This window comes from Papio anubis, chromosome 19, assembly GCF_008728515.1.
Source record: "Papio anubis isolate 15944 chromosome 19, Panubis1.0, whole genome shotgun sequence".
Taxonomy (NCBI): domain Eukaryota; kingdom Metazoa; phylum Chordata; class Mammalia; order Primates; family Cercopithecidae; genus Papio; species Papio anubis.
The window spans coordinates 39864261-39891580 of record NC_044994.1 but is presented as its reverse complement, the minus strand read 5'-3'; the positions used below and the strand labels follow the sequence as shown (position 1 = coordinate 39891580).

Here is a 27320-nt window from a genome sequence, read left to right as displayed (position 1 = left end):
TAAGATATAATCTCATATAATCATATGAAATAATTTTAAAAATGAGAAATATTTAGGTCAGCCACTCTTCCTCTGTGCCTTGCAAGAATTCAGTTCTGTGGATGAATCAGTATTTTTCTGGTTAGCAGACTGTTTTCTGCAAACCATTTTAAACATGCTTTAGTATGCAACAAAAAGGGACCTCAAATGCTAAAATACACTATTTAAGAGTGCATGTTTTTGTTTTTTTAATTTGGTGTTATGTAAAAGATTATCCTATCCCCCTGGCAGATAAATTTATACTACTTAATATTGCCCCATAACAGGCACACACCACACACTGCACAGTGCTATTTATACATTTTTATTTATTTTAGAGTTTGCCTATGCCACATTAGTGCTCTAATACATAAGATCTATGCTGTAAACAAAAACATCTTCAGAGTTGAAATTTGCTAAAATATATTTTTAACAAAATAACATTTTTAAGGCTCCATTGAAAAATACTAGATAAGATATAATCTCATATAATCATATGAAATAATTTTAAAAATGAGAAATATTTAGGTCAGCCACTCTTCCTCTGTGCCTTGCAAGAATTCAGTTCTGTGGATGAATCAGTATTTTTCTGGTTAGCAGACTGTTTTCTGCAAACCATTTTAAACATGCTTTAGTATGCAACAAAAAGGGACCTCAAATGCTAAAATACACTATTCCGCATGGCATTGGATAGCCCTGGGACTGGTAGAGTTTTATCAACACTTTTTTATTACGAGGAAACCCAAGAAGATTTACTATAATTGCTACCACCTGCCACTATATAAACAATCTAAAAGGGACCTCCCAACATTGAACAACAACACTGAGGGATGACTAGAGGAGATCCTTCTACATTGTCACCTCACCCTTGCATTGCCTGCCACTGCTTAGCTTGAAGTAGTGACACTGATCTGTATCAGGAGATTTTTCTAATGGCCCTAGCATCCATAATTCCACATGTTCATCAAGTGGCTGAAGAGTATGAGAGAAGTATTAAGGTCTGTGTTTGGGCTGTCTCCCCACTTGGCATATTTTTTCCCTCTTGAAAATAGATTGAAAGCCTCTTAGTGCAGGAAGCAGGCATATCAGTATCAAACTGATGTCATCCAATGCAATTATTGTAAGCTCCAGGTTTGTCTAAGTTTGGATGAAGAATGTGTTCATGAACATGTTTGCAACGTACAGTTATCTAGCTTCCCCTTTGACAGAGTCACCCTTTTCATCAAAATATACAGTAAGCCCAACCTAAAAATTACAAGTTTACAAATATAGGAATAGAAAAACCCAAAAAGCTAATTTGCACATAAAAATTATCTTCTGCTGCTATAAATGGGTATGGAAATATTTGTAGAATTGGTTTAACTGATTTTGTAAAACAAATGTCATGCTATTTTGCCATAGTGAGACATGCAGTAATTCTTAAAATCACATTAATGAAAGGCAAGAACGTTGAATCAGACATAGCAGATGACAGGTTCAGTGATAAATGAACAATAAACTAAGCAAGCTCTTTAGGAAGCTACATGAGAACAGAATGTATTACTGTGCCCCAGTCCAAGCTGCATGACTTTATTGGTTATAGAATAAATGGAATTTGAGATGGAGATTTGCCAGTTTTTACAGTCTGTCTTCAATAGTTTTGTTGGCTGCCTCTGCACCTTTCTAAGTGTTACGTGAAAATAAAATTACTTAAGTTCTAAAGTAGTTTAGGAAGGAGATGTGATGACAAGAAAAAGAAGTTAACTTCTGAACAGTTTGGTCCAGGAAGAAGATGGGCAGAGTACAGTTTAAGCCCCGGGTTGAAGAATACATTCGATTTGGAGAGATGGAGACCTTTGAAGAAGGTCAAAAGGAGATCTTGGAACAGAACTCTCACCTGTGTGTCTGGATATGCATGAAAACTGGACAGTATTATTGAGCTACTGCTTACATGGTGAGCAGAAAATCGATAACCACAAGCTGGGTAGGTTCTGCTATGAAGCCCACATACAATCACAAGGTCTAGATAGCTTGGAGTTAAAAGCCAAGGATAGCCATATAGTTTGGGTTCCATAGTTTACAGTGAGATTGTGCTACTGAGCAGTCATTTTGGGGGCAGTGGTTCTGAGATTACAAGCCATAACCCAGCCAAGAATGGGCTACAAGTGGAATGAGGATGAGGAAGTTGCTGCATATACACCCTAGTGTGTGTGTGTGTCTGTATGTGTGTGTGTGTGTATATGTGTATTAAGTGAAACGTAGTTAACTTTTTTGCTCACAGCCAAAGATTATTCATCTAGAGAAGCCATTGGAATTTTAGCAGAGTTTTGTGTGTATGTGGATTTTTCTGATAATTAGTAAATCAGAGGCCTTAACCACTGCCCAACAGCGATTCTCCATTGAGAGTACATATCATGAACTTAAGAAATTCATTTGCTCTGATTTTAAATCTTGTAAAGTTTTCCTTCATGAGAGGCCTTATCTCTAAACTATATTGTGGCAGTATCTGATCAAACTACTTAAAATATAAGTACCATGTAAATAAGGTTTTAATACAAATGATGACTCACTTCTAAATGGTTTGCTGTTTAAAAATGTGCTGCTGTGGGAAAAATGATTTTTTTTTTTTTTTTTTTTTGAGACGGAGTCTTGCTCTGTTGCCCAGACTGGGGTGTAATGGCGCAATCTTGGCTCACTGCAGCCTCCTCCTCCCAGGTTCAAGTGATTCTCCTGCCTTAGCCTCCTGAGTAGCCAGGATTACAGGTGCACACCACCATGCCTTGGCTACTTTTTGTATGTTTAGTGGAGACGGGGTTTCACCATATTTGCCAGGCTGGTCTTGAACTCCTGACCTCAGGTAATTTGCCTGCCTCGGCCTTCCAAAGTGCTGGAATGACAGACGTGAACCATCGCGCTTGGCTGAAAAGTGAAAATTTAAGCCTAGCTTACCACCTGGAATAAAAATGTTTTATAGGAATGTCTAGGTTGCTCTTTTATATTGAAAAAAACATATCAGTGTGTGTTTTACCCAAGAACCACAAGTTACTTCTTTTAAATCATGTTAAATCAAAGTTTCAACTTTTAAATCATGAATAATAGCCTGTGTTATCACCACATTTAAAAATGTGTATCGTCAATCACAAACACATATTCTAAGGAATTGAATTTTATAGAGATAATTGAATGCTTTCATCTATGAAAGAATTAGTGGCCTGTAAACCACTGTGGATTCTTGCTATGCTTTGAAGTTGTTAATGGGGGAATTTGCTGCTGCAAGTTCCTTAACACTTGTAGGCAAAGGGAAATTCAAATTTTTAATTCTAAAATGAAAACCACTGACAAAATTTTATACTCCAAAGGTATAGTTATTAGCTTAGTCATTATTTTCCTGTTCTTTATCGTTTCAGGATTCAGATGCTTAAATTTAACATAATTATTTGTTGGTAAAATATATAAGACATAAAAAGCTACATTTAGTAAACTAAATTTTAGGATTCGAAGTCTAACAATTTCTGTGTGACATGTCATATGGTGCAATTTTTATTTGCCAAAATGTCTACTTCATACTACCTATGCACTGCTTCCTGTTTTTATCTCTCTACACCTAACCCCCATAATTAAAGAAACCCCTAGAAAACTGCCTTCTTTTAGAATACCTAATTGATTCCTTTAAATATTTTTTTCAGAATCAAAATTGCAAAAGGGAGAGATATCTGAGAATCTGGCTTGTTTGTATTCTTTAAAAGATTGCATTTGATTGAAGGTGGGTGCGTTATTTTTTTATAGCCACTCTTTCCACATTTGTTATGTGACCATTGTAAAGGTGGATGTACTTTTTTTCTAACCAATATTGCCACCAAGTAATAATGTCTTAATTCAAAATTTACATAGTGACTGGCTGGAGAGGGATATTGAACATAAATTTCACTTCAAGATTAAACTGGGAAATGGATGATTTACATGACTTTAGTCTCTTTAGTTGTCTGGGTATTTCTCGACTGGGAATAGCAATATCTTAAAGGCCATTTTTAACAAGAATACTAAGGATGGAGTGCTTGAAGCAAACAGTTCTATATAGTCAGTTATCTTGGATAATGGAATGAAAACTCCATTGCCTACTTAGAACAAAAGTTTTTTGGATTTTAATGGCTGGACAGAATAACATTCTGCTAATTTTAATCCTTGGTCATTTCCGATGTAATGGAAAATGCAATTTGACTCAGAATCAGAGGCCTGGGGTTTGGACCCTGACTGTGCCAATTTATGTGACTTTAGATAAATCTTTTCATCAGTCTGCCTTAAAGTTCTTCATTTCCTCCAGTTTCCTAAAATGAGGAAGTTAGTTTTCAGGGTAGTTATGATAATTAAGTGAGAGCACTTGAGAGATCATTCAGCTCAAAGTGGGTACTCAATATTGGATGACTGAATCTGCACAGTCTACAGAATACCAGGCGAAGGTTACTCTGCTAATTAACAAATCTTTCTCTAAGAAAGTTTTCAAATAAGATGTCAAATTCAGAAATAACACATAAAACATACTGGAGCAATTGTTGCCACAAAAGTAACTTGTAGCAACCACAAAAACCCAGTGGTGTGCAGCAATAAAGAGTTTATGAATTAGATAAGTGATTTTGGTTAGGTGTCTCTGGAGCAGTTGTAGTCTTTCCTCGTTCATGAGGGAATTGGCCTCAACTGGAAGGACTTGGCATTTTTCCATGTGCCTCCTATCCTCCATTAAACAAGCATGTGTTTGTGGAGGTTGTAGAAGGCAATAACAACCAAGCCCAATCCCATAATTCCCTTTCATGTCTGCATGCTTCATGCTAACCAGCATTCACCAGAAACAAGCCACATGGCTAAACCCAGTGTGAGAAGGCACTACAGAGTTATTAGACCAAGGGAGAGAACACAGGAAGGGTGAAGAATTGGAGCCTTAAATGCAGTCAATCTACCACACCCTTGCTTTGTATTTAACAGGTTACTGTACTAGTTTGCCAGCAAATAATGGAAAATGTGGAGAAGCTGAAGAGTGCTCAAGCTGGGTCTTAATAAAATGGCCTATTTGGTTCTAAATGTTTTAACTCATAGAGGATTGAATAGAAGCCTAATCTAACATACATAAGGAAGACAAAAGCAAAGGAATGTGTTTTCTATCTAAAGGTTAAGCATTGTGGTTGCTCCTGGCCATTATCACATGACTGGAAGTTAACACTCTTAAGTCTGAGCCTATCCTGTCCAGCACTAGAAAGTAGAAAGAATCATTCAATTCAGGGAAACCTTTTTCTCTTAATGTGAACATTTATGTTAATGCCATTTCCAAAACCTTTCTTTGACTTCTTAAATGCAAAGATGCTATCTGCTTTACTTCATGCTGGCTGTTAGAAGCTTAGAGTGCTTTAGGAAGCTTCCCAGTACTGGTTTAGCAGTAATTTGGTTGACTGATCATGGTATGTTTTAACTTTGACGCTGAAATTTTTAAAAAACAACAGTTATCTTGCCCGGAGAGTCAAGTTTCTGCTTCTAAGGAGGTCAGGAAGTGAGCTTCTCTTTGGTGATGTGGCTGTGTTTGGTAGCCCTTGAAAGTGGAGTAGACATCAGTCCTCAGCTTTTGTGTGCCTTAGTCTGTTTTGTGTTACTGTAACAGGATATCTGAGGCAGGGTCACTTATGAAAAAAGCTCACAGTTCTACAGGCTGGGAAGTTCAAGGGCATGACCCTGGCTTCTGGCAAGGGCTTTGCTGCTGGTTCATAGCTTGATGGAGAAGGGCAAAGGGGAAGCAGAAGTGCAAACGACCCACTTTTTAACAACAACCAAACAAGTCTCTTTTTAACAGCCCACTCATGGGGACTAATCTAGTCTTGAGAGAGTGAGAACTCATTGCAAGAGCAGCACCAAGCCATTCATGAGGTATCTGCCTCTGTGAACCAAACATCTCCCACTAGGCCCCAGCTCTCAACCACCACCACAATGAAGATAAAATCTCATGATGCATTTGAGGGACAGTTTGGGAGACAGACCATAGCAGTGTTCAATATTTCTACCCAAATGTTCAGGTAACTTAATTTATTTTTCCTTGAATATATGTTTAAATGGGCTTCCCTTCCCTGCACTCATCTTGAATGGTCCCACAACAACTTTTGATTATCACGTTCCTGTAAATACACAAAAATATTTTGTGGTCTTTTACTGGCAGCACAGTGGATGGGACTTTAAAAAATCACCCAGATTCCAACAACCAGAGAAAATGACTGTTTGGTGTATATTTTTTCCAGTCTTTATTTTGATATCTGTGTATGTTCAATGGAAAATGTTTGAAGCTTCACTCAGCACATTCCATTAGAGAAAGCTACTAAAATCATAAGGAAAATCTAAAATGCAGTAAGCCAGTCAGCAAGCCATAATGGGCATATGAAAACAAAGTTTTTTACCATGATTTGTGGACCACAGAAGATCTGTGTTATTGGTCTATTTAAGTTTGGTGTTTGAAATTAAATATAAAAATTTTAGACATACTTTTTGTGTGATTTTAAAAAATGTATACTGTCTATATTAAAAAGTGAGTGTACTGTAATTAGTGTGTTTGGAAGCAGATGTCCCCAAATAAAAGTATACAGTAGAACCAAAGAATTTTATTGATCAGCTAGCATTTAGTTTTCAGGTGTAATAACTGTCAACCTAAATAACAGAGGCTTTCTAAAAGAAAATGATGTTAATTTGGGAATAGGGCATTGTGAAGTCAGTATGCATGCTGTAGTAAACTGTGTGTATTCGGGAAGGTAAAGGAAGACAGGTTTTTAAAGGACAGATAAAGATTATGTAATTCTCTTGAAATAATAGTTCTTGGCTACAAGGATTAATAACAAGGATGCTGCCGGTTTGGGATTGGACAATGAGCTTCTAGGCAGGTGTCGCAAAAGTATTTTCTGTGTAAGGTTGGGAATAGTGTTCGTGCAAGCTGGCATGGTTTCTTCTGGGTCTTTGAGGTAGTGTGTAAGAACCCTCTTTTCATGGACTTTCCTGGCTCCATTTGTCAGGGCTTTTGGAAACATGACTCCGTTTTGATTCTAATAGCTTTCACCTTTCCCTCTCTTGATCAATGTATTTTTCCAAAAGTATCTATGATCAGTCATCTTGTAGTTAGGCTTTGGTTGTCCCTTGCTGACAGAATAGACCTTTCCCAGATTATTGGTCTGGTCCTGCATCCTGCATTGGCAGGAGTGATTGGCAACTAAAAGTCAGTGTTAAAACCCTTTTAGCCACCTTTGAGTGCAGGGAGGTTTGAAGGGAGTGGCACTCAGGCTAAGTCCACCTGGAGTCTATTATTAAGTTTTTAAATTTTTTTCCTTAGTCCCTCGTTGTCCCCTCAGAGTGCTCGGCTCTAGCATTATCTGTTAGGAATTGTACTTCTTTCTGCAAAAAATTTGACAAATAACAGATAAAAAGTTTAAAAAGGAAATATACAAAGTAAAATTAATAGTAATGTAACAATCCCAGTTTGCATAATGGTTTTGAGCCCTGAATCTAGGCTTAAAGGCAACCAATTGAATAAATCAAATTATAATACAATTCTTGCTATGATGTCTTGGGGAAAATGTCTACAGCCTGAAATCATCAACTTTTTGTCCTGGTTTGCAGTTTGAATGTCTCTAGCTGTGGCATTGGTTGGTGTGGTGAACTTTTGTGTGACCCATACATTACCATGAGACTTGCTCCTTTAAAAATTCATCACATCTTAGCTTATAGGCCTCAGAGCATGGGAGTAGTTTGTTTGTTTTTTTTTTCTTAGAGAGTTATAGCCAAATGTTGAAGGAAATTAGGAGGGTTCAGGAGCAAATCCGGTCTGCAGGTGGATAACAGGAGTTTCAAAACAGAGTACAGAGCTGCGATCTAATAACAGGTACATATAGCTTCCTTCAGAAACATAAAATTATCCAGATTTTTACCAAAGATATTCAGAATAAAACAGATTTGTAAAATTTATCAGATTTTGTCTGCAAGAATAGTAGTATGGTCACAGTAATCTCAGATTTAAAAACCTCCTTGAGGCTAGGAAGCTAAATCAAGGTAGACTTAGATTTTACCTATAGTTTTAAGGTTCCTGGGCCTGCCAGGAGATGACAGTTTTTAATTCAGTGTAATGCTGAGAACATTGAAGCCAGGCATCTACAGATTCTCAAATACGACATTTCAGTCAAAGTCTTGGTAATACAACCAGTGTTTCCAATTGTATTCTGTTATAATGAGAGCAGATTTTTATTTAACTTAAGCAAATCATATTGCCTTAAGAATACTCAGAAATAGGCTGGGCACAGTGGCTCATGCCTGTAATCCCAGCTCTTTGGGAGGCCAAGATGGGTGGATCACCTGAGGTCAGGAGTTTGAAACCAGCCTGGCCAACATGGTGAAACCTCCCCGCCCAGCCACCGTATCTACTAAAAAATACAAAAATTAGCTGGGCGTGGTGGTGCATGCCTGTAGTCCCAGCTACTTGGGAGGCTGAGGCAGGAGAATTGCTTGAACCCTGGAGGCAGAAGTTGCATTGAGCCAACATCGTGCCATTGCACTCCAGCCAGGACAACAGAGCAAGACTCTGTCTCAAAAACAAAAACAAATGAATACTCAGTTTCCAAACTGGAGGAATCAAGAAGAAAGGAAAAGCAAATATTTCCACCTTTGTTCACAAAAGTATTCCAAATTGCTGTAAACTATAGATACCATGAGATAATTTCCTTTAATATGAAAAACAAAACATTTAAGTAAAAAACCAATAATGCTTCACATAAAAGTTACAAACATCTTCAGTTACTCAGTCTCATGTAACTTTTTTGTTGTGGTTGATCTTAATTAGTAGTTACATGGACCCATTCAAGTTCTGAAAAAATATTTAGTCCATTGGCATTAAAGTTATTAGTAACCTGTATTTAAAATGTGCTAGCATCTTTTTCATGAATCTTATTGCAAATACTTTTAGAGAAAAAGCAGTAACTGGGAATGACAAAAACTTAGAATAACCATGATTAAAAATCTGATGAGAGTTTACCATAACCAACAATAGACAAGTAGTTTTGGTTATTTTTGTGGCAAGCAGCATAATCAGAATTATGACTGATGACATTTCTAACGGCATTATACAATTTTGGAATACTCATATCAATAACATACTCGTAAATGTAACTGTGTCTAGTATTACATCATTAGACAATGCTTTTCATACAATTTAATACATCAAACAAGCCTAATTAGCTAACTTCTCTACCAGATGGCATACACATACTCTGAGGCTTTCCAGAGGCCCGAGGGGAAAACTCCAAAGGTAATTTTAAGTCAAAAACACCTAATTTAGAACTTGATCCTAGAGAAGGCTGTCAAAGATGTCAAAGGGTTCAAAACAGAATCACAGGTCACTGTAAAATATTTAACAAAAACAATAATCAAAAGACCAGAAGCAGTACAGAAAATTACATACATTTAAAAACCTTCATCTTTTCAAAGCTTCATTTTTCCTAAGCAAAAAAAAAAAACAAAACTGAAACACAAGAATTTATCTTGATAGAACATAAAATCTTTCTTAGGCCAGTTACCAAAATGGTAAAGAAAAACCTCTTGCAGTGTGACTGCCTTTCCTTACGGGAAGCCTATTTGGATATTCTGAAAGTTGAATCTGATGAAAAGGTACTTGAATTTAATCAGACACAGGAAGAGTATTTCCAAGGTTATGAGTGTGTGCCTTATTATAGAGGAATGTAAAGAAAGCTAGTATGTGGAGTAGAATACATGGCTCTTGGAAATATTACGAGAAATGTCCTGGTTGCGTGGAACGATTCAAACAACAAGAAGAGCCAAGAACTCAGAATCAAGTTGTACGGGAGGAAAACATTGCTTTTCTAGGCCTTCTACAGAACATTTCAGTATCAATTCGTAACAGCAAGAGTTAGAACCAGAGGAAAAAAAGGTTACAGGAGCTAATGAAAAAGTTGAGTTATCACCCCCGCCAAACAAAAAGATGTACCTTCTTAAGGGGAGAAAAAGCTGAAGGCAATGATGTGTGACTTGCAAATAAGGTGCAGCAAGATACAGCAAAGGTTGAACTTGTAAGATATAAATCAAGATCTTCAAGAAGAAAACTCTACCTCAAGAAATGAAATGACCATTTTAAATGAAAAAAGACAGCCTTTCTAACCTGAATCCAGGGGAAATTAAACGGATCTCAGAAGGAAATATGGCAGAAATTAAAACTACGGTTTAGAAGATGGCTGATTTTAGAATTAAAAATTAAAAACTCGGCCAGGCGCAGTGGCTCACCCTGTAATCCCAGCACTTTGGGAGGCCAAAGCGGGCGGATCACGAGGTCAGGAGATCAAGACCATCCTGGCTAACACGGTGAAACCCTGTCTCTACTAAAAGTACAGAAAATTAGCCCGGCGTGGTGGCAGGCGCCTGTAGTCCCAGCTACTTGGGAGGTTGAGCCTAAAGAATGGCGCTGCACTCCAGCCTGTGTAACAGTGCAAGACTCCGTCTCAAAAAAAAAAAAAAATTAAAACCTCTTTCAATCTTATTAAGACCAGATCCTTAAAAAGAACCTTGTTCTAACATTGGGGACCGAATTTTTAGTATTTGTGTGTGTGTGTGTGTGTGTGTGTGTGTGTGTATATATATAATGTGCATGTATAGCATTTACACTATAGTGTATATACAAATACATAGCATATGTATAGAATATACTGTGTTATTGTATGTATACATATGTGTAAATATATATGTAAGCTCAATATCTTATGATTGCATTCTAACCTATAGCCAACTTAATTACACACAAAACTCCTTTCATAAATATGTCCTTCATGAACCTTTCGTGACCTGCACAGACCTTCAGTGACATGCTTAAACGTTCTGCTTTGTTTTATACTTCCCCTTAAACAACTGGTCATCCTGCTTTAGGACAAAAATTTACTGTGCAAGACTCATACAGAATTATTCTGTTAACTTTGTAACCTTCCTTACCAAAGGTACATTCTCACACCCATTAACTTCCTTCATATTTCTCTTCTTCTCCTATTTAGTGGTTCCTTTCTATCTTGTTTCCATATTTGAAACAACCTCTAATAAACTCTGAATTTAAACAACTATTTTTTCCCAATAAAAAACAATTTTTATACCTTATAACTTTTTTCATCAAAACGTATCTTTTTTAGTACACTTTATATATGGAATTCTTTATTTTCCAATTTTAACTCTTATTAACCTTAATTTTTAGTGAAAACCTAGGAAGCAAAATTTTGAACTGTTATATCAGCATTTTATAGATGAGAACCATTTTATAATTTTTAGAAACATGTTTCCTTATAACTTTGTGTATTAATAGACCCAAATATATTTAGTCTTTCTATAATTTAGGAAGCCAAGAACAAACTAATATTTTCAACAATTTATGTATTGGTTTTTATTTTATTTGGAAATGATCCATTTAATGAATATTAATTTATAAGATTTCAAATACATGAAAAGTTCATTAACATCCTATTTTTAAAAACATTGTTTTGGTTTGTTTTTTAGAGACAAGGTCTTGCTGTATTACTTAGGCTGGAGTTCAGTGACTATTCACAGGCACAATTGTACACACTCCATCCTCAAACTCAATCCTCTGCCTCCGTTTCCTGAGTATCTGGAACTATAGATACATACCACCGTGTCTCACCCTTGCTTATCCCATGTATACCCATCCAATTCATTTTTAACAGTTATTCTTAGATTACTTATAAAAACTGAGATACTAGACATAACTAATCATTTCAAGTGATTTTCCTGTTAACCATTTTTATTACCTGTGAATATCATGTGTTCAATTAAGAACCATAAAAATGAAATACATGGGTATTTTGCCAGTAACTCAGAGGATACAGCTGTTTTCATTAAATCAGTAATACTAAATTAGTCCAACTTACAGTTACACAAAGATCATTCTGTTTTTAAGTTGAGTTTATAGTTTTATGACCTTAAAATGTCTAACAGAGACAAATATAAAACTGAGTAGTATATTAATTCAGGCAAAAATTTTAAAGACACTTATTTTTGGTTTACCAATTATTTTAAAACCAGCTTATCAAATGTTTACTTAAGTTATATGAACTAAAAGGCATTTGTGTTAATTACTATATATTTTATATTAGCCCTCATTTATCTGAGCCAACATGAATAGAATTCCTTGGATTTGTGGCCAACTATACCAGATTTTACTATGTAGACACAACATACAACATAATATATGTACATATGTGTAAACACACCTAAACATACACATACACAAACATAGCTTTTATTTTAGAATTTTAGTCATACGATAGTAATACAGACTTGCTGGTTTATAAAAGACAGTTATTGGATTCAAATTGTATTTCTGAGAAAATGGGACCTGCTCAACTGGGTCGACTTATAGAATAGGTAATCTTATGATGGCTGTGAACCAAAAGTTTCAGTAAATAGCAGTTTGGATTTTTTAAAAACCTCTCATCCCACCTCCCCAACCCCTTTTTTCCCTTTTTTCAGTTTCAAATGAGTTTAATGTTAAATATTTAAATGCTTACATTTTTAGCTAGGACTAGCTGAATTGTATAAGAAAAAACAATCTCCAAGTGGCCTTGAATTTTTAGTAATGAATTTTTTATTTGCCATTCTGGTTTTTTTGACTAGTCAGTGCGGGCAGGGAAGCGTTTTAGCAGTTGTGGATGGGGGGTTTTGTTTTGGTTTTTTTGGCCTTTGCATAGCAGGCAAACAATTTTTTTTTTTTTTTTTTTGGAGACGGAGTCTCGCTTTGTCGCCCAGGCTGGAGTGCAGTGGCCAGATCTCAGCTCACTGGAAGCTCCGCCTCCTGGGCTTACGCCATTCTCCTGCCTCAGCCTCCCGAGTAGCTGGGACTACAGGTGCCCGCCACCTCGCCCGGCTAGTTTTTTTGTATTTTTTAGTAGAGACGGGGTTTCACTGTGTTAGCCAGGATGGTCTCCTGACCTCGTCACCCGCCCGTCTCGGCCTCCCAAAGTGCTGGGATTACAGGCTTGAGCCACCGCGCCCGGCCAGCAGGCAAACAATTTTTATGCTAGACCAGAGATACCTTGTATTATTGCCCTGAGCTCAAGATTTTGAACTGGTTGAGAGCCTAATTTTTATAAATATTTATCTAGTTCTTCTAGGCTATTAATCCTTTAATTAACTGTTCCATCACCCTAAGCAGTTATTAAGAAAACCTGAATTTACATTAAAAGGGATACTTGGAGCTGTTGTAATTTGTAAAGCCATTAATTTGAAGGCCCTTTAAGACCTTTTTTTTTCTTTTTTTGGTCTTGGCTGGAATGCTGTAAGGAATGAGTTTTATCTCAACACCTGCAGAAACTTCAGCAGATTTAAAGTAGGCAGAAAATAAAAACAAAACAGAGAACTTAGAAGATTCTACATGTCAACTCTATAGCTGTAGTCTCTGGGTACTAAGAATAAACAAGCTTGGGGAGTTTAATCTCTATAATGGTCATTGATCCAAAAACATGCATGAGAAAAGCCACATAGCTGATCTGAAGTCCCAGAAAAGCGGGCATGCCTTAATGTTTGAGAATTTCCATTTTGTTTCTTCTCAATCTCTTAAGAGCAAAGAAAATTCTATAAATCCTGACAGAGAAGTCAGGTGTTTGGACTTGTGTTTTAGTTGGTGGCAAGTGCCCTAGTGACTTTTAACGAGCCATCCTGTACCCAAAATTTAGAATGTTTATTTTCACTTCTGGGAGATGCTCAGAAATGGGAAAAGAGCCAAATCATTTACAGGTGCATGTTACCAAAACAAAACCAAAATCAGTGTTCCCAAAAGTTTTAACCCAGTCATGCAGATTAAAAAATAAATAAATAACACAGAAGAACCCAAAGTAAATTCACCAGAAAAGGCATGCCTCAGAATCCAGAGTACTCAGCCAGGCGTGGTGGCCAACGCCTGTAATCCCAGCACTTTGGGAGGCCGAGGCAGGATGATCTCTTGTGCCCACGAGTTCAAGACCAGCCTCAGCAGCATGGTGAGACGCTGTCTCTAAAACAATTTTTTTTTTTTTTTAAATCCAGAGTACTCAAACCAGAGGGACACTTGTCTTTATATCAAAAAGGACTTGCCAGGAAAGACAAAAAGTCTTTTGTCATGCCAGGAGGGATGTAAAGTCCTCTATGAAAGTGGTCTTAGAACCAAGACGACTCCAAAGTCAAGTCAAAACGCCTCTGCCAAAAGTGGGAGCCTCCGCCTGAGAGATGACTCACCAGGGCAGAACAGATAAGCTATGTAAGTAGAGAGCCCAAAGGGCTCCTGTGAGTACTGCATACTGGTTCTGAGATCACCAATTCCCTCTGAAATGTGTCCTACTTCAGGTCCTACTGCTGAACACCATTTATGTCAACACAGAGAGGCTCTCTAAAAGAAAACTCTATTTGGGAATATAGCATTGCAGTAGAAATACGCATGTCATGGGCTGTATGCGGTGGCTCACGCCTGTAATCCCAGTGCTTTGGGAGGCTGAGGCAAGCCGATCATGAGGTCAGGAGTTAGAGACCCAGCCTGGCCAACATAGTGGAACCTCCTCTCTACTAAAAATACAAAAAATTAGATGGGTGTGGTGGTGGTTGCCTGTAATCCCAGCTACTTGGGAGACTGAGGCAGGAGACTCACTTGAACCTGGGAGGTGGAGGTTGCAGTGAGCCAAGATGTGCCACTGCACTCCAGCCCAGGCAACAGTGCAAAACTCCGTCTCAAAAAAAAAAAAAAAAAAAAAAAAAGACCCATGTCGTGATAAACTATGTGTGTATTCAGGGAAGTAAAGGAAGACAAAGAGTTCAAAGAAAAATGAGGGTTGCATAATTGTTTTGAGATAATTGTCCTTGGTTACAAAGATCAATAGCAAGGGTGGTGCCAGTCTGAAGTTGGACAGGCAGTGCCTAGGCAAAAGTATTTTCTGGGTAATCTTTGTGAAAAGTTGCAGTTTCTGCAACCCAAGTTACTTTATTTTCCCAAAAACTTTCACAGTACATAGAAAATATATTGGACATGTATTAAATGTGACAAATTAATCAGCAGTATTACATTAAAATATGTTATTACTTGTTAATGTTTTTAATAAGTTGTTTAGGCAGTTAGACTCTATCTTTTCTCATTTTCCAATTTATAAGTGTATTATCCAAAAGTGTTAGTTTTAGGGTGACCACTGTATATTTTGGTATTTTTTAAAGCTACCCAATTGTGTATAATTTATAAAGAACTTTTTTTCATAAGACCTAAAACTTCTGAACAATACATAGGTGCAAATAAATAAATTCCTTTTTATCTCAAACTCATTTCCACTGCATCCCTGAAGAAAGCCTTTTGTTACTGTTGTCTTGACTAAATGTGGCATGGGAGCTAACATTTTCAAGGGAAGCTGATCTTATCTCCGGGCTCTAGAAGCCAAGACATGAGGTATGTCTTTACCATCTCTTAGGTGACTCTCCAGAACTTTCATTCTCAACCTCCCTCACTGCCAGTTTTTCCTCAGCTTCTTAGCCAAATGGCAGAGGAAAAATGGTCTCTTATGTCGGGACTAAGCCGTGTGCTCTGAGCCCTGGGTAAGTCTGCAAGGCTTCTCTAGAACTCATATGTATGTCAATTATTCCTCCTCTGAAAATTTAAACTCTGGCACCTACATGGGCTCAGTAAATCCTCCTCTGTTAAGACAACAGGAAACAGGAAAATTGAGACAACGTCCTTGCAACCCCCATAACTACTTTCTATCCCTGCTATTCACAGCCAAGTGTGTCGAGACCAGTTCACACAAACCATGTTGATTTTCAGTTTCACTCCCTCCTTACTGAATCACCCCTCCATTTGCTGCAATTGCCCCTGGGTGCTGTACTCAGACTTGGAGGAAGTACTGTCTTATTCAAGGCCAGTTTTTGTACTGGTGGTTAAATAAGTGGTTTCCAAATTGTAGTCACAAGGAGAGCTTCTAAAATGCAGATTCCCTGGTCTCAATTATGGGATTCTGATATAGCAGGTCTGAAATTAGAGCATTGGGATCTGCATTTTCAGAAAACCCAAAGTGATTATCAGCCAGGACTTAAACCTCTGCTTTAGACCACATTCCCTGTGAGCTTTCAGATTTTCTATCAATGTTCTTCTCTCTTCCCAGCTCCCACACATTACAACTCGGATCATACATAAGTTACAGTTCCTTCATTTCACATCAATTTCTCATGCATCCCATCTGGTTTTGGGAGGGTGTGGGAAGAGGTGGATGGCCTTAAACTTGCCAATCAAAGATAACATTCTCTTTCGATTCAAATCGCCTATCTCAGGCTTAAAACCATCTCTTTGGATAAATGCTCAGGTTTTCAAAGGTTCTTCCTATCTTCCTCATGATGGCATCTAGTGGGTGAGGAGAACAGTCATCTCCAGGTGACATAGGAAACAGTTTCTCTAATGCATGTGCTGAGGTGCTTGACAATCCTGCTGGTGCTCATCCTGCCATCTTTGTTGGATGTCACTGAATCTACTGGTTAATGTAAGTGAGTCCCTGACTTTTATTAACATGCTGTCATGCCCTTCTGCTGACCACAACTCTGCCATTGCCTTTGGTCTCAAGGTCTCTACCTTAAATAGCTTCCATCTCCCAACTATGGGACTATTAATCTGCTGGGCTTTGGAGTGGGTGGGAAGGGATGATGTTGAAACTTTGGGATGTACTGAATATCTTGCTCAAGCTTTGGGAAGCCAACATTTTCTCAGACTGACTAGACACCTCCTTCCACTAATGCTGAGCTAGTGCTCCTGTGCCATACTGGGTAAGCCTCTAAGTCATGAGTAGACTTTTCTGAGTGGCTTGCAGTCTTCCCCAGGCTATGCCAGGAAAGTAGTTGACTAACCCTGCTGCTCTAAGACTCGCATACCCATCCCTCAGTTTCTGTTTATTTCCCAACGGGGCAATTGTAATCTCAATCTCTCTCTCTCTCTTTACTATCTCCTCTTCCTTTCTGAATCTTTCTCTCCCTGCCCTGGGAGTCATTCCACTTCCTACCTAATGAAGAGACTCTTCTCACATCATATTATGAGTTTCTCTTATCCATGGCTTAGAGTAAAACTCATGTTCAATTGTCCAAGCTTTGCTTTTAGTATGTGAATGGAGCTCTTAGAATATAGAACTCCCTTTTCATTCTCAGTAAAGCTTGACTTTGAAGACTACTTGTCATCTTCCTAGAGATGCCAAAGAATAATCAAAATAATAAAAGGCAGGCCCTGAGGGTCACAGCTGAGTAGCGACTGTGCTGTTACTCTAGTACACACCCTCTCCTTTCCTGTGGCTGTCAGGCTTCAGGGCTTACCTTTATTGGAAAGACAGCAGGGGGGCATATATGAAGAAAATTGAATCTTTAACATTGTCAAAGTCTTGACCCAACAGAGACATTCTTGCCCCAAGTCTCTTTCTGGCTTCAGTGCCTTTGCCTATTCTCATCCTAAGTACCTTGAATATCCTTCTCTTGATGCCCTGATATTAAACTGTTTATTCCTCAAAGCCAAGTTCAGGTTATCACCTCCACCACAGACTTTTCCTTCCCTCCCCAAACTGCATTGCCCCTTCTCATCACTCCCTTTGTAATTTGTTTATACTGGTAAGAGAGCATTCATCATATTACAATTAGGCCTATCTATGTCTAACTTTCTTTTTAAATTCTGAGCTCCGTTCTGCCTTGGAAATCAATCTGGCTTTTGCTCTGCGCTTCCAAATGTATCAACACCCAGGTTTCCAGCCTGATGAACATAGCAAGACCCCATCTCTCAAAACAAACAAACAAAAAAGGGTGGGGCCAGGTGCAGTGGCTCACGCCTGTAATCCCAGCACTTTGGGAGGCCGAGGCAGGTGGATCATGAGATCAGGAGTTTGAGACCAGTCTGGCCAACATAGTGAAACCCCGTCTCTACTAAAAATGCAAAAAGTTAGCCGGGTATGGTGGCAGGCGCCTGTAATCCCAGTTACTTGGGAGGCTGAGGCAGGAGAATCCCATGAAACCGGGAGGCGGAGGTTGCAGTGAGCCAAGATCACACCACTGCATTCCAGCCTGGGTGACAGTGCAAGACTCCGTCTAAAAAAAAAAAAAATTAGCTGGGCATGGTGGCAGGCAACTGTAGTCCTAGCTACTTGAGAGGCTGAGGTGGGAGGATTGCTTGAGTCCAGGAAGTCGAGGCTTCAGTGAGCTGTGATTGTGCTACTGCACTCAAGCCTGGATGACAGAGTGAGATCCTGTCTAAAAATAAAATAAGGACCCAGCTTATTTTATTTATTATTTATTTTTATTATTTAGTTATTTTTGAGACCAAGTTTTACTCTCATCACCCAGGCAATGGCAAGAGTGCAATGGCGCAATCTTGGCTCACTGCAACCTCTGCCTCCTGGGTTCAAGCAATTCTTCTACCTCAGCTTCCCGAGTAGCTGGGATTGCAGGTGCCCGCCACTACACTGGCTAATTTTTGTATTTTTGGTAGAGACGGGGTTTCACCATGTTGGCCAGGCTGGTCTTGAACTCCTGACCTCAGGTGGTCCACCTGCCTTGGTCTCCCAAACTGCTGGGATTACAGGTGTGCGTCACCGTGCCTGGCCAGAACCCAGTTTAAATTCCATCCTCTCTGCAAAGTCTTCCTTAACCACCCCTGTTGAAAGTTACGCCTGCTTGCCACAGCAAGTGGTACTTGGATGTTCATGAGATACATGCACAAGGCTCCTTTGGGGGTCCTGGGAAGACAGTGACACGGACACTCACGAAAGAAACCTTGGAATAGCGAGTGTGTGTGCTACAAAATGTGCTTTAGATTTGATTACCACCACTTAGGTTATGACCTCTGATACGGTTTGGGTCTCCGTCCCCACCCAAATCTCATCTTGAATTGTAATCCCTATGTGTTGAGGGAGGGAAGTAATTGTATTATGGGGGTGGTTCTCCCATGTTGTTCTCGTGATAGTCAATTCTCACAGGATCTGATGGTTTTATCAATGGTAGTTTTTCCTGTACTTTCACACGCTCACACTCTCTCCTGCCACCTTGTGAGGAAGGTGCCTGCTTCCCCTTCTGCCATAATTAAGTTTCCTGAGGCCTCCCCAGCTGTATTAGTCTGTTCTCACGTGGCTAATAAAGAGATACCTGAGACTGGGTAATTTATAAAAGAAAGAGGTTTCATTGACTCATAGTTTTACATGGCTGGGGAGGCCTCACCATTATGGCAGAAGGTGAAGGGGAAGCAAGACATATCTTACGTGGCATCAGGCAAGAGAGACCTTGTGTAGGGGACCCCCCCTTTATAAAACCATCAAATCTCATGAGACTTATTCACTATTATGAGAACAGCACGGGAAACACCCATCCCCATGATTCAATTACCTCTCACCGGGTCCCTCCCACAACATGTGGGAATTAAGGGAGCTACAATTCAAGATGAGATTTGGGTGGGGACACAGCCAAACTGTCACCAGCCAGGTGGAACTGTGAGTCAATTAAACCTCTTTCCTTTATAAATTACCCAGTCTCAGGTATTTCTTTATAGCAGTGCGAGAACGGACTAATACAAGCCCCTTGAGATCAGAGGCTAAAATCACTTTTCCCCAAACATTTGCTTTTTATATATGCTGCGTCTCTGTGTCTGCTTCAACGTTTCCAGCAGTGCTTTATATATGGTAGGCATGCAATAAATGCTTCTTGATCGACTGACAGGTGCTCAGAAGATCTAGGTTGATTGATTTTCTTGTGATGCCGTCTTTTCCTGAGAGCTCATTAATTTTTAAGTTGTTTTCCTTGAAATGCATGGTATGTTTCCTCCACCCTGCTCTTTTTGCCTTTCATAGGGTTCCATCTTGATCAGCTGCTATCATGGTCTGTTTTGTGATCAAAGGTTCTGATGAGCTTTGGAATATGTGTATGTTTGGAGTGAGGATGTGGCCTGGAGGAGATGCAGGTTGAGGACCAATTCACCCAACCCAGCTTATAAAAGTAAAGTGGCCCCTTAGGAGCACTGAAGCATTGCTGTGGATTTTAGAGATAGCTTCTTTCAAATCAGCATAGGCCTTCCAGTGTGGCAGGCCATAAGATCTGAGGTTTCCACGCTGTTCCTGGAAGCCCAGTGGACAGCTTATTTTTTACCTTCTTTATTGCACATTTGGGGCTTGGGGGATAGAGTCAGATGTGTGTCAGTTGAAACTGTAGCTACTGCATTCCACTCCTTCAGGGATCATAGTACTCATGCCAACAGAAAACTTCAAGGCCAGTAATTACTGTCTTCAGAGTACAAGACAGGCACAGGAGTTGTTTTGGCATAAGAATACCATGATTTGCATCCCACAGTGTAAGAAAGACAATGCTGAATTCAGAAGATGGTGCAAAAAGTGTGACAGTTCAGTTGTGGTGACTGTTGCTGATGCATGGGGCTATTTTATTTACATTTCCTTTTTTCTTTTTTAACAGAGACAGGATCTTTCTGTGTTGCCCAGCCTAATCTCAAACTCCTGGGCTCAAGTGATCCTCCTGCCTTGGCCTCCCAAAATGTTGGGATTACAGGCATGAGCCACCATGCCCGGGCTTTATTTATATGTCCAAGTCAAATGTTAGTTGGTCAATCAGTCTTTTTAAGCACCAATGTTGTGCCTAACCTTGTGGGAACTGTAGGAAAAAAATACTCTGTATTGGGAAGACCTTGATTTGCTGTCACAGGTGCCACTAATGCCAATTATAAGGCTGTGAGGAATCAGGTGATTGAAAGCCCAGTCTGTAACATAAACTGCTGCAGGGTTCCAGTGGGGGCAATTAAGGTGGGCAGGGAGGGTGGGTAGCATTTGACTTTGACAGCATAGCCTGAACAGAGGCACAGTGGGGATAGTGAGTGTGCAGTGCGAGGAGGGAGAGAGGTAAGTGGTAGGGAAGAGGTGGGAGGGGGGCAAGGAGAAGGCTCAGGAGGTTTTGGGACAGGGAAATGACTTGGTTAGTCACCACTTAGTTTCTTCTCACATGTGTACAATTTGGAATTCACTTGGTTCTTAGTATTCCTGGGTCAGATGACTTCTTTCCAGTCTGAGAAACCATTTCCCAGGCCGGCTACCTGGGCTGTGGTATCTTCCAGTGCTCCTCTGTGATTGTACTCAGATCAGCTCGTCTAGGCAGGCAGGATGGCAGAAGCCCTCTGACTCTTTCATGTCTGAAAGAGTACGTGTTTCAACTCTATAATTACAGCATTTAACAGACCATATCAGCCCTCTTTGGGATGGCTTTTGGCAAATGGGCTAGAAGTCTATTCTGCATTTAAATGATACTGCATCTTCTCTTTAAAAGGTTCCTCAGTTAGTCCACCCCACTCTGTATCCAAAGTGTGTCTCAGGCCATGAGTCAAAAGGAAATGAGTAGTTCTTTCTGGTTGGAGAATTAAAAAGAAATCTCCATCCAAGTAACAGGTACATAGTGGGAAAAAAATAACATCTCCCTGAAAGCTTAATCTTCAGGCAAAGAGAGGGTCGGGGGCGGGGGCTTAGTAATGGGGAAACCTCAGAAGATTTAAAAGAGAATTACAGACAGACAAGGCTCAACATTGGCTGTCATCCAACAAAGCTCTTATAAGATTGGAATCACTGCCCGGTTCTTGAGCTCTGACCTGGAGGGAAGAGGAGTCTGGAAGACCTGGCACAGACCTGAGTGCTTCATTGTCTTTCTGGTTCCAAGTCCTCCTTAGCTCACTAGGAAGGAGGTGGGGTGGGGGAGGTAAGCCACTCTGCATGAGTGCACTCATCTACACTGGCTAGTCTACTTCGCAGTCCCCCTGCAGATTATCCCCACCTCTACCTGGTTCCAGTTCCAGATTGGGGGGATATAGAATGCCATCCCCACCCCTCACCCTGCTTGCTGTGGCCTGGAAAACTGTCTTTCCTTTACCACCAGCTGGCATCTGCCATATGCCTCAAGGAACTGAATAAAGGAAGGGGGGGGAAGAAGAAACTAGAGAAACTGGAGTGTTTACTGTCTGAGCCCCAAGTACAGGGACTGCCTCTTTCCGTAGCAGCACAGAATGTCTCCATCCCTTTAACCTCCGTCTCCCTAGATATGCCCGAGGAGGACAGCCTTGTTTCTGAGATCTGCTGCTGAGAACTGCTGCTGAGAATTCTTCCTTCAGCTCCGCCTTAGGCACCGTTGGTTTTTCACTAGGTCCGCTGCAGGAAACAGGAATTACTTAGTTGACTACCATCTGAGGTGCTGTTTGGTGTTGGTAATAAAGAATAAAGGTAGAAATGAAGCAATGAGACTGCTTTTCTTTGTGGTTCGTAAGTTAATTCTGGTAATAGTTTTTAAAAGAGAAGTCAGAAATACTTTGAGCAGAGCAAAGCTCACTGACATACCTAGGTGGTCTTATAGATGTAGCCAATGTGCCAGGTAGCACAGGACACCTAAATTTGTATCAGTGTATACTGTCACTAGTTATGAATAAGAATGCCTTCTTGCCACATATCCTGATTAACTCAATATATTATCAAACTTATTTAACTCTTCTAGGCCAGGCATTGTGACTCATGACTGTAATCTTAGCACTTTGAGAGGCCAAGGCCAGTGGATTGCTTGGGCCCAGGTGTTTGAGACCTGCTGGGGCAACACAGGAGTTTGAGATCAGACTGGGCAACATGGTGAAACCCCATCTCGACAATAAATACAAAAATTAGCTGGGCATGGTGGCGTGTACCTGTGGTCCCAGCTACTCGGGAGGCTAGATTGGAAGGATCACTTCAGCCTGAGAGACGGGGGTTGCAGGTTGCAGTGAGCTGAGATCACACCACTGCACTCCAGCCTGGGAGACAGAGTGAAGACCCTGTCTCAAAAAAAAAAAAAAAAAAATTAACTCTCAGTCTGAGAGCTGAAAAATGGTAAGAAAATTTGATCTTTTCAAAAGGTAATCATGTTTCTCCCATGTTCAGTACCTTCACTGCTTTCTTATTGTGCTTACAATGAAGCCAGAGTCCCTTAGCATGGTCCAGAAGGTGCTCATGATCTGGACTCACTATCTCTCTGACTTTATTGACGCTAACCTCAGCCATTAGAATAGTTCCTACTTGGTGAGAAGAGATCATGTCCTTACAGATAATACCAACCAGTAAATGTGGAAAAAAGTCACCATAATGTAGCTACCATAGTAATAACTGATTCAGTCAAGGATCACAAGGATCAATGGACACTAAAACTCTTGGGTGAAAGTTATTTGGTGATTGGGATATTTGCACTGATTATTCATCAATTGCAAAGGGAGAAAGTGACATCTGTACAGTGGAGAGACATGGTGGAAGGCTCCTTAACGAAGTGATCAAGTTTAACATCACCAGTAATGGGACAAGTAGATAGCATGTGCCTCCTGATGCGAAGTACTGGGAAGATACACATCAATCACTTAGGTGAGTTTTCTGTCAAAATACAGAACCTGGTTCTAATCATGACAAAACATCAAATCTGGGGACATTCTACAAAATAATTATGAACAAGAGGGTAGGGAAGTAAGTAAAATAAAGACAGAAAGGTAACCGTGAGCCTTGTAGACTATTCGAAGTTCTTTGCTTTCCTAATAAGCTGGAAAGCCTTTAATGAGTTTTGAGCTGAGAGTGACATAATGTGACTTAATTTTATTTTATTTATTTTTGAGACGGAGTCTCGCTCTATTGCCCAGACTGGAGTGCAGTGGCATGATCTCGGTTCACTACAATCTCTCCCTCCCGGGTTCAAGCTTTTCTTGTGCCTCAGCCTCCCACGTAGCTGGGATTACAGGCATGCACCACCATGCCCAACTGATTTTTGTGTTTTTAGTAAAGACGGGGTTTCATCATGTTGGCCAGGCTGGTCACGAACTCCTGGGCTCAAATGATCTACCTGCCTTGGCCTCCCAAAATGCTGGGACTACAGGCATGAGCCACCACACACAGCCAGTATGACTTAATTTTAAAATGACTGCTTTGTTCTAGCTGCTGGATTGAGAATAACCTATATGGGACAAGGACAGAAGCTATGTGCCTAGTTATGAGGCTTTTGCAACAATCCAGGCAAGATGGTAGTGATGTAGACCAGGATGAGAAGTGGTTTGAGATATTCATAACTTTAAACATAAAAATAGAGAATAGAATCACACAACCATATACCCATCACCCAGCTGCAACAATTTTCAGCTCACGGCTGATCTTTACACACCACCTATTTTATTTATACTCCACCTATTTCCCCCTGCCATTTTATTTGTATGCAAATCTCAGTTGTATCATTTCATTCTGGATGTGCGTTTAAGAATTTGCTGATTGGTTGAATGTGAAGAAAAGGAGGAGTCAAGCATGTCTTCCAGTTTGTTGTGAAGGATGGAGGTACAAGTTATTGGGATGACAAAGGCTGTAGGTGGAGTAATGTGAGAGAAATAATTGAGAAGTTCCTTCTGTGTACATATGGTTTGAAATGCCTATTTGACATTCCAGAAGCTGTTGAATATACAAGTCTAGATATCAGGGAGACAATGGGGCTGTAGATATAAATTTGGGAGTTGTCAGATTATAGATAGTCTCTAAAACCAGAAGAGTGAACCTCCAGCTAAGTAATCACAGAGTATCTTGAGTCAGACTAACTCTTCTGCTGATAATAATTATTGTATAAACTCCGGAGGCATGGGAGAGTGACCCAAAGCAGACATATGCTGGAGGAGATTCAAATCTTGAGAAAAAGGAACCACGGTGGGTGTTTTTTACCTTTTCTTCCTGAGGGTACTCACTAGTCCCTACAATACACAGCGAATAGAACTCAAGTAGAAAGTGGCAGTCCTACTGTTCTGAGGCTTCTAGAGAGGCTGGAAACTGAGGAGGAGAGAAGTCATAGAGCAGGGAGTCCCATAATCTCTGTATAAACTCCTTTTAAATCCTTGCCTGACTCCTTAACTCTGTAGGTGGGGGTCAAAACTCCAAGATTCCCAGGGGAAAAGCAATAGCTACCAGGCTGGAAGCGCTGAGCAGAGATTTCAGCTTCCCAGGGCAATTTAAGTCCTTTCAAATTAGAGGAGCTTAGTAAGGATCTCAGACTTTCATTGAAACTTCAGAGAGTCCACACCTTCAGAGTAAGGACACATCTCAGGACTCAGCAATTCACACTAAGACTAAGGACCAAGCTGAAATAGACTCACCACAATAGAATTAAAATCAAGCCGTCTCAGATTCTAGATGATCTGCTAGTAATTTAAAAGGTTGTTAGCATCATCCTCTTCAGAAGAAGATAAGAGATCCTAGAGTTTCTACAGTAAATCCTCCATAATGGCCAATGTACCATCTAAAATGACAAGAAATGGAAAAAAAGAAAAAAAACCCAAAAAACAAAAGTGGAAGACGTGACCCACAGTAAAAAACAAAACACACATCAGGCAACAGAAGCAGACACACACATATTGCATATGTTGGGATTATCAGACAAGAACTTTAAAACAAATTTGACAAGTATTTTGAAGAATCAGTAGGAATTGGCCAGGCACAGTGGCTCATCCCTGTAATCCCAGTACTTTTGGAGGCCAAGGCTGGCTGGTCACACGAGGCCAGGAGTTCAAAACCAGCCTGGTCAACATGGCGAAACCCTGTCTCTACTAAAAATACAAAAATTAGCTAAGCGTGGTGGTGCACATCTGTAATCCCAGCTATTTGAGAGGCTGAGGCACAAGAATTGCTTGAGCCTGGGAGGCAGAGGTTGCAGCGAGCCAAGATCATACCACTGCACACCAGCCTGGGCAACAGAGCAAGACTCTGTCTCAAAAAAAAAAAAAAAAAAAGGAATAATGAATTAATTGATAAAGATATAGAAAATTTTAGGAGAAATATGGAAACTGTAAAAAAAAATATTACAATAGCCTAAATAGTGAGGAATAATAATGTCTTACAAATAGAAGCCCCAAAGTAGCCCAGGCCCCGTATTGCAAAGGAGTTACTCCTGTCTCTGTGCTCCACTATCCTCCATTCATTTGTTCATTCAATGAATATTTATTCGGTGAATACTTCATGTCAGGCACTGCTCTAGGGGCTGGAGTCATATCAATGAACAACCAAAATCACTTCTCTTGCCATTTACTTTCTATTTTGGAGAGACAGACAAAACAAGTGCACATGGTGATAAATTATGTAAAAAAAAATCAAGCTGGGCAAGGAGTAGAAAGTGACAGGAACTAAGGAGTCTCTTTTACATAGAATGGTCAGAGAGGACCTCTCTGATAAAATGACATTCAGGCAGGGACCAGTGGAAGCAAGCCACATGAGTGTCTGGGAGAAGAACCTTCCAGGCTGAAGGAAAAGCAAGCACCACGGCAGAGGGCGGAGTGGCTTGGTGAGTTGGGGATGTCAGCATGGCTGGGTTGCTGCAAGTGAGGTGTGCTGGGAGCTGAAGATGGGGAGGTGGGAGCAGTGGGCCAGCTCACACAGGCTGTGGAGGCCATGGTGAGGATGCTGGATGTACTGAAGCCATTGGAGGATTTTGAGAAGAGGAATGCCTGGATTGACTGTGTCTTAAAGAATCACTCCCTTCTGGAAGAGGGCACGTGCAACACCAGGAAGCTTAGTTGAATGGCGCTTGCAATAGTCCAAGCTGGGTGTGGTAGCATGTACTTGTAATCTCTGCTACTTGGGAAGCTGAGGCAGGAGGATTGCTTTAGCCCAGGAGGTTGAATCCAACACGGGCAACACAGCAAGACCTCATCTCTAAAAGAAAGAAAAATAAAGCAAAAGGCCAACAGGGGAAAATAATAGGCCAGGTGAAAGATGATGGACCAGGGTAGTAGCAGAAATGGTCAGATTTGGGATATATTTTGAAGGTGGGGCAAACAGTTTGCTGATGAATTGGATTAATTGAAAACTCAAGGTTTTGGACCGGAATGACTTGAAGAATGGAGCTTCTAATAACTGAGGCAGAAGACTGGAGGGCAGTAGGGGAGTAGTAGTTTTGTGGGTTAAAATCAAGAGTTGAGTTTTGGTTGTTTTTAAACCTTTGTCCAGGAGGAGCTGTTGATTAGGCAACTGAAGATGCAAATCTGAATTCTGGGGCTTGAAACCTAAGTTTGTAGGATGCAGGGGTGTTCAATGTTGTGTGATTGATGTGCCACACACCCAGGACCTGAGCATGGGAGAAAAGAGTGTAGATTCCTGGATTCTCCCAAGTTTAAGGATTAGAAAGATGAATCGAAACTAGTAAGGAGACTGAATGGAATGACCAGCAAAATACGAGGGGAACAAAGGGTCTCAGTGCCATCCTTGTGACCAAGTTTC

General features: G+C 40.1%; 1 long non-coding RNA gene across 6 annotated transcripts in view; it reads left to right on the top strand.

The window, feature by feature from the left end:
• Nucleotides 1-208: 208 nt before the first annotated feature.
• Nucleotides 209-27320, top strand: part of LOC103879725 — a 70014-nt gene continuing 42902 nt past the window's right edge. For 4 of the 6 annotated variants that reach the window (XR_004180070.1, XR_001897384.3, XR_001897385.3 and 1 more), the window contains exons 1-3: nt 209-1981; nt 3684-3760; nt 14092-14302. This is a non-coding gene — a long non-coding RNA (uncharacterized LOC103879725). Of the gene's footprint in view, nt 1982-3683; nt 3761-14091; nt 14303-22114; nt 22258-27320 lie in introns of those variants that run through there. The other 2 variants (XR_640477.4, XR_004180069.1) reach the window with 2 other exon arrangements.